Source organism: Bombina bombina, chromosome 3 (genome assembly GCF_027579735.1).
Source record: "Bombina bombina isolate aBomBom1 chromosome 3, aBomBom1.pri, whole genome shotgun sequence".
In the NCBI taxonomy this organism is placed as follows: Eukaryota; Metazoa; Chordata; class Amphibia; order Anura; family Bombinatoridae; genus Bombina; species Bombina bombina.
In genome coordinates this window covers 44546255-44553754 of record NC_069501.1, presented here as the reverse complement: position 1 = coordinate 44553754, position 7500 = coordinate 44546255, and positions in this window count along the sequence as shown.

The window sequence follows — 7500 nt, the reverse complement described above, 5'->3', positions numbered from 1 at the left end:
GTTCCTAATGCTATTTCTGCAGTAATTGCTAAGGAATGGGATAAATTGGGTAATTCATTTACTCCTTCTAAACGTTTTAAGCAATTATATCCTGTTCCGCCTGACAGGTTAGAATTTTGGGACAAAATCCCTAAAGTTGATGGGGCTATTTCTACCCTTGCTAAACGTACTACCATTCCTACGTCAGATGGTACCTCGTTTAAAGATCCTTTAGATAGAAAAATTGAATCTTTTCTAAGAAAAGCTTATCTATGTTCAGGTAATCTTCTTAGACCTGCTATATCATTGGCTGATGTTGCTGCAGCTTCAACTTTTTGGTTGGAAACTCTAGCGCAACAAGTAACAAATCGTGATTCTCATGATATTATTATTCTTCTCCAGCATGCTAATAATTTCATCTGTGATGCCATTTTTGATATTATTAGAGTTGATGTTAGATTTATGTCTCTGGCTATCTTAGCCAGAAGAGCTTTATGGCTTAAGACTTGGAATGCTGATATGGCTTCTAAATCAACTCTACTTTCCATTTCTTTCCAGGGAAACAAATTATTTGGTTCTCAGTTGGATTCTATTATTTCAACTGTTACTGGTGGGAAAGGAACTTTTTTACCACAGGATAAAAAGTCTAAAGGTAAAAACAGGGCTAACAATCGTTTTCGTTCCTTTCGTTTCAACAAAGAACAAAAGCCTGATCCTTCGTCCTCAGGAGCAGTTTCAGTTTGGAAACCATCTCCAGTCTGGAATAAATCCAAGCCTGCTAGAAAGGCAAAGCCTGCTTCTAAGTTCACATGAAGGTACGGCCCTCATTCCAGTTCAGCTGGTAGGGGGCAGGTTACGTTTTTTCAAAGAAATTTGGATCAATTCTGTTCACAATCTTTGGATTCAGAACATTGTTTCAGAAGGGTACAGAATTGGTTTCAAGATGAGACCTCCTGCAAAGAGATTTTTTCTTTCCCATGTCCCAGTAAATCCAGTGAAAGCTCAAGCATTTCTGAATTGTGTTTCAGATCTAGAGTTGGCTGGAGTAATTATGCCAGTTCCAGTTCCGGAACAGGGGATGGGGTTTTATTCAAATCTCTTCATTGTACCAAAGAAGGAGAATTCCTTCAGACCAGTTCTGGATCTAAAATTATTGAATCGTTATGTAAGGATACCAACGTTCAAGATGGTAACTGTAAGGACTATATTGCCTTTTGTTCAGCAAGGGAATTATATGTCCACAATAGATTTACAGGATGCATATCTGCATATTCCAATTCATGCAGATCATTATCAGTTCCTGAGATTCTCTTTTCTAGACAAGCATTACCAATTTGTGGCTCTACCGTTTGGCCTTGCTACAGCTCCAAGAATTTTCACAAAGATTCTCGGTGCCCTTCTGTCTGTAATCAGAGAACAGGGTATTGTGGTATTTCCTTATTTGGACGATATCTTGGTACTTGCTCCGTCTTTACATTTAGCAGAGTCTCATACGAATCGACTTGTGTTGTTTCTTCAAGATAATGGTTGGAGGATCAATTTACCAAAAAGTTCTTTGATTCCTCAAACAAGGGTAACCTTTCTGGGTTTCCAGATAGATTCAGTGTCCATGACTTTGTCTTTAACAGACAAGAGACGTCTAAAATTGATTACAGCCTGTCGAAACCTTCAGTCTCAATCATTCCCTTCGGTAGCCTTATGCATGGAAATTCTAGGTCTTATGACTGCTGCATCGGACGCGATCCCCTTTGCTCGTTTTCACATGCGACCTCTTCAGCTCTGTATGCTGAACCAATGGTGCAGGGATTACACGAAGATATATCAATTAATATCTTTAAAACCGATTGTTCGGCACTCTCTAACGTGGTGGACAGATCACCATCGTTTAATTCAGGGGGCTTCTTTTGTTCTTCCGACCTGGACTGTAATTTCAACAGATGCAAGTCTCACAGGTTGGGGAGCTGTGTGGGGATCTCTGACGGCACAAGGAGTTTGGGAATCTCAGGAGGTGAGATTACCGATCAATATCTTGGAACTCCGTGCAGTTTTCAGAGCTCTTCAGTTTTGGCCTCTTCTGAAGAGAGAATCGTTCATTTGTTTTCAGACAGACAATGTCACAACTGTGGCATACATCAATCATCAAGGAGGGACTCACAGTCCTCTGGCTATGAAAGAAGTATCTCGAATTTTGGTTTGGGCGGAATCCAGCTCCTGTCTAATCTCTGCGGTTCATATCCCAGGTGTAGACAATTGGGAAGCGGATTATCTCAGTCGCCAAACGTTGCATCCGGGCGAATGGTCTCTTCACCCAGAGGTATTTCTTCAGATTGTTCAATTGTGGGGGCTTCCAGAGATAGATCTGATGGCCTCTCATCTAAACAAGAAACTTCCCAGGTATCTGTCCAGATCCCGGGATCCTCAGGCGGAGGCAGTGGATGCATTATCACTTCCTTGGAAGTATCATCCTGCCTATATCTTTCCGCCTCTAGTTCTTCTTCCAAGAGTAATCTCCAAGATTCTGAGGGAATGCTCGTTTGTTCTGCTAATAGCTCCGGCATGGCCTCACAGGTTTTGGTATGCGGATCTTGTCCGGATGGCATCTTGCCAGCCATGGACTCTTCCGTTAAGACCAGACCTTCTGTCACAAGGTCCTTTTTTCCATCCGGATCTGAAATCCTTAAATTTAAAGGTATGGAGATTGAACGCTTGATTCTTGGTCATAGAGGTTTCTCTGACTCCGTGATTAATACTATGTTACAGGCTCGTAAATCTGTATCTCGAGAGATATATTATAGAGTCTGGAAGACTTATATTTCTTGGTGTCTTTCTCATCATTTTTCTTGGCATTCTTTTAGAATACCGAGAATTTTACAGTTTCTTCAGGATGGTTTAGATAAGGGTTTGTCCGCAAGTTCTTTGAAAGGACAAATCTCCGCTCTTTCTGTTCTTTTTCACAGAAAGATTGCTATTCTTCCTGATATTCATTGTTTTGTACAAGCTTTGGTTCGTATAAAACCTGTCATTAAGTCAATTTCTCCTCCTTGGAGTTTGAATTTGGTTCTGGGAGCTCTTCAAGCTCCTCCGTTTGAACCTATGCATTCATTGGACATTAAATTACTTTCTTGGAAAGTTTTGTTCCTTTTGGCCATCTCTTCTGCTAGAAGAGTTTCTGAATTATCTGCTCTTTCGTGTGAGTCTCCTTTTCTGATTTTTCATCAGGATAAGGCGGTGTTGCGAACTTCTTTTGAATTTTTACCTAAAGTTGTGAATTCCAACAACATTAGTAGAGAAATTGTGGTTCCTTCATTATGTCCTAATCCTAAGAATTCTAAGGAGAAATCATTGCATTCTTTGGATGTTGTTAGAGCTTTGAAATATTATGTTGAAGCTACGAAATCTTTCCGTAAGACTTCTAGTCTATTTGTTATCTTTTCCGGTTCTAGGAAAGGCCAGAAAGCTTCTGCCATTTCTTTGGCATCTTGGTTGAAATCTTTAATTCATCTTGCCTATGTTGAGTCGGGTAAAATTCCGCCTCAAAGAATTACAGCTCATTCTACTAGGTCAGTATCTACTTCCTGGGCGTTTAGGAATGAAGCTTCGGTTGACCAGATCTGCAAAGCAGCAACTTGGTCCTCTTTGCATACTTTTACTAAATTCTACCATTTTGATGTATTTTCTTCTTCTGAAGCAGTTTTTGGTAGAAAAGTTCTTCAGGCAGCGGTTTCAGTTTGAATCTTCTGCTTATGTTTTTTGTTAAACTTTATTTTGGGTGTGGATTATTTTCAGCAGGAATTGGCTGTCTTTATTTTATCCCTCCCTCTCTAGTGACTCTTGTGTGGAAAGATCCACATCTTGGGTAGTCATTATCCCATACGTCACTAGCTCATGGACTCTTGTTAATTACATGAAAGAAAACATAATTTATGTAAGAACTTACCTGATAAATTCATTTCTTTCATATTAACAAGAGTCCATGAGGCCCACCCTTTTTTGTGGTGGTTATGATTTTTTTGTATAAAGCACAATTATTCCAATTCCTTATTTTATATGCTTCGCACTTTTTTTCTTATCACCCCACTTCTTGGCTATTCGTTAAACTGATTTGTGGGTGTGGTGAGGGGTGTATTTATAGGCATTTTAAGGTTTGGGAAACTTTGCCCCTCCTGGTAGGAATGTATATCCCATACGTCACTAGCTCATGGACTCTTGTTAATATGAAAGAAATGAATTTATCAGGTAAGTTCTTACATAAATTATGTTTTTGTTTTCTTCCCCTTAAAGAGACAGTGCTTTTAAAAAAGTTTTCCCTTAATGTTTCCAATTACTTGTTATACCAGCTTCAGAGTATAAAATGCATGAGAAAATGCACCTTATGATTTATCTTTGAAACCACTACCCATTACAGTGGACTCAGTTTGCAGGAAAAAAAACACTTCCTTATCATATAAATTTTTATATGCACAAATGTTTCCTTATCTCTGTATACCAAGCCCAATACTTAGAGAGAACTGAAAAGTAACATTTAATTACTTATCTCTCCTACCCCCAACTGTTAGTGTAATGACTTCTGCTGGCTATGGCCTAGATTTAGAGTTTTGTCGGTAACGACCCGCGTAGCTAACGCTGGCTTTTTTCTGGCCACACCATAAAAATAACTCTGGTATTGAGAGTCCACAAAAAGGCTGCGTTAGGCTCCAAAAAAGGAGCGTAGAGCATTTTTAACGCAGCTTCAACTCTCGATACCAGAGTTGCTTACGCAAGCGGCCAGCCTCAAAAACGTGCTCGTGCACGATTCCCCCATAGGAAACAATGGGGCTGTTTGAGCTGAAAAAAAAACTAACACCTGCAAAAAAGCCGGGTTCAGCTCCTAAAGCAGCCCCATTGTTTGCTATGGGGAAACACTTCCTACGTCTGCACCTAACACCCTAACATGTGCCCCGAGTCTAAACACCCCTAGCCTTACACTTATTAACCCCTAATCTGCCGCCCCCGCTATCGCTGACCCCTGCATATTATTTTTAACCCCTAATCTGCCGCTCCGTAAACCACCGCTACTTACATTATCCTTATGTACCCCTAATCTGCTGCCCCTAACACCGCCGACCCCTATATTATATTTATTAACCCCTAATCTGCCCCCCTCAACGTCGCCTCCACCTGCCTACACTTATTAACCCCTAATCTGCCGAGCGGACCTGAGCGCTACTATAATAAAGTTATTAACCCCTAATCCGCATCACTAACCCTATAATAAATAGTATTAACCCTTAATCTGCCCTCCCTAACATCGCCGACACCTAACTTCAAACATTAACCCCTAATCTGCCGACCGGAGCTCACCGCTACTATAATAAATGTATTAACCCCTAAAGCTAAGTCTAACCCTAACACTAACACCCCCCTAAATTAAATATAATTTTAATCTAACGAAATTAATTAACTCTTATTAAATAAAGTATTCCTATTTAAAGCTAAATACTTACCTGTAAAATAAATCCTAATATAGCTACAATATAAATTATAATTACATTGTAGCTATTTTAGGATTAATATTTATTTTACAGGCAACTTTGTAATTATTTTAACCAGGTACAATAGCTATTAAATAGTTAAGAACTATTTAATAGTTACCTAGTTAAAATAATAACAAAATTACCTGTAAAATAAATCCTAACCTAAGTTACAATTAAACCTAACACTATACTATCATTAAATTAATTAAATAAAATACCTACAATTACCTACAATTAAACCTAACACTGCACTATCAATAAATAAATTAAATACAATTCCTACAAATAACTACAATGAAATAAACTAACTAAAGTACAAAAAATAAAAAAGAATGAAGTTACAAAAAATAAAAAAATATTTACAAACATAAGAAAAATATTACAACAATTTTAAACTAATTACACCTACTCTAAGCCCCCTAATAAAATAACAAAGACCCCCAAAATAACAAAATGCCCTACCCTATTCTAAATTACTACATTTCAAAGCTCTTTTACCTTACCAGCCCTGAACAGGGCCCTTTGCGGGGCATGCCCCAAGCAATTCAGCTCTTTTGCCTGTAAAAAAAAACATACAATACCCCCCCCCCACATTACAACCCACCACCCACATACCCCTAATCCAACCCAAACCCCCCTTAAATAAACCTAACACTAAGCCCCTGAAGATCTTCCTACCTTGTCTTCACCCTACCAGGTTCACCGATCCGTCCTGAAGAGCTCCTCCGATGTCCTGATCCAAGCCCAAGCGGGGGGCTGAAGAGGTCCATGATCCGGCTGAAGTCTTCATCCAAGCGGGAGCTGAAGAGGTCCATGATCCGGATGAAGTCTTCATCCAAGCGGGAGCTGAAGAGGTCCATGATCCGGATGAAGTCTTCTATCAACGGCATCTTCAATCTTCTTTCTTCCGGATCCATCTTGCAGACCTCCGACGCGGACCATCCTCTTCTCCCGACGCCTACTAGCAGAATGACGGTTCCTTTAAGGGACGTCATCCAAGATGGCGTCCCTCGAATTCCGATTGGCTGATAGGATTCTATCAGCCAATCGGAATTAAGGTAGGAATATTCTGATTGGCTGATGGAATCAGCCAATCAGAATCAAGTTCAATCCGATTGGCTGATTCGATCAGCCAATCAGATTGAGCTTGCATTCTATTGGCTGTTCCGATCAGCCAATAGAATGCAAGCTCAATCTGATTGGCTGATTGGATCAGCCAATCGGATTGATCTTGATTCTGATTGGCTGATTCCATCAGCCAATCAGAATATTCCTACCTTAATTCCGATTGGCTGATAGAATCCTATCAGCCAATCGGAATTCGAGTTACGCCATCTTGGATGACGTCCCTTAAAGGAACCGTCATTCGGCTAGTAGGCGTTGGGAGAAGAGAATGTTCCGCGTCGGAGGTCTGCAAGATGGATCCGGAAGAAAGAAGATTGAAGATGCCGTTGATAGAAGACTTCATCCGGATCATGGACCTCTTCAGCTCCCGCTTGGATGAAGACTTCATCCGGATCATGGACCTCTTCAGCTCCCACTTGGATGAAGACTTCAGCCGGATCATGGACCTCTTCAGCCCCCCGCTTGGGCTTGGATCAGGACATCGGAGGAGCTCTTCAGGACGGATCGGTGAACCTGGTAGGGTGAAGACAAGGTAGGCAGATCTTCAGGGGCTTAGTGTTAGGTTTATTTAAGGGGGGTTTGGGTTAGATTAGGGGTATGTGGGTGGTGGGTTGTAATGTTGGGGGGGGGTATTGTATGGTTTTTTTTACAGGCAAAAGAGCTGAATTTCTTGGGGCATGCCCCGCAAAGGGCCCTGTTCAGGGCTGGTAAGGTAAAAGAGCTTTGAAATGTAGTAATTTAGAATAGGGTAGGGCATTTTGTTATTTTGGGGGTCTTTGTTATTTTATTAGGGGGCATAGAGTAGGTGTAATTAGTTTAAAATTGTTGTAATATTTTTCTTATGTTTGTAAATATTTTTTTATTTTTTGTAACTTAGTTCTTT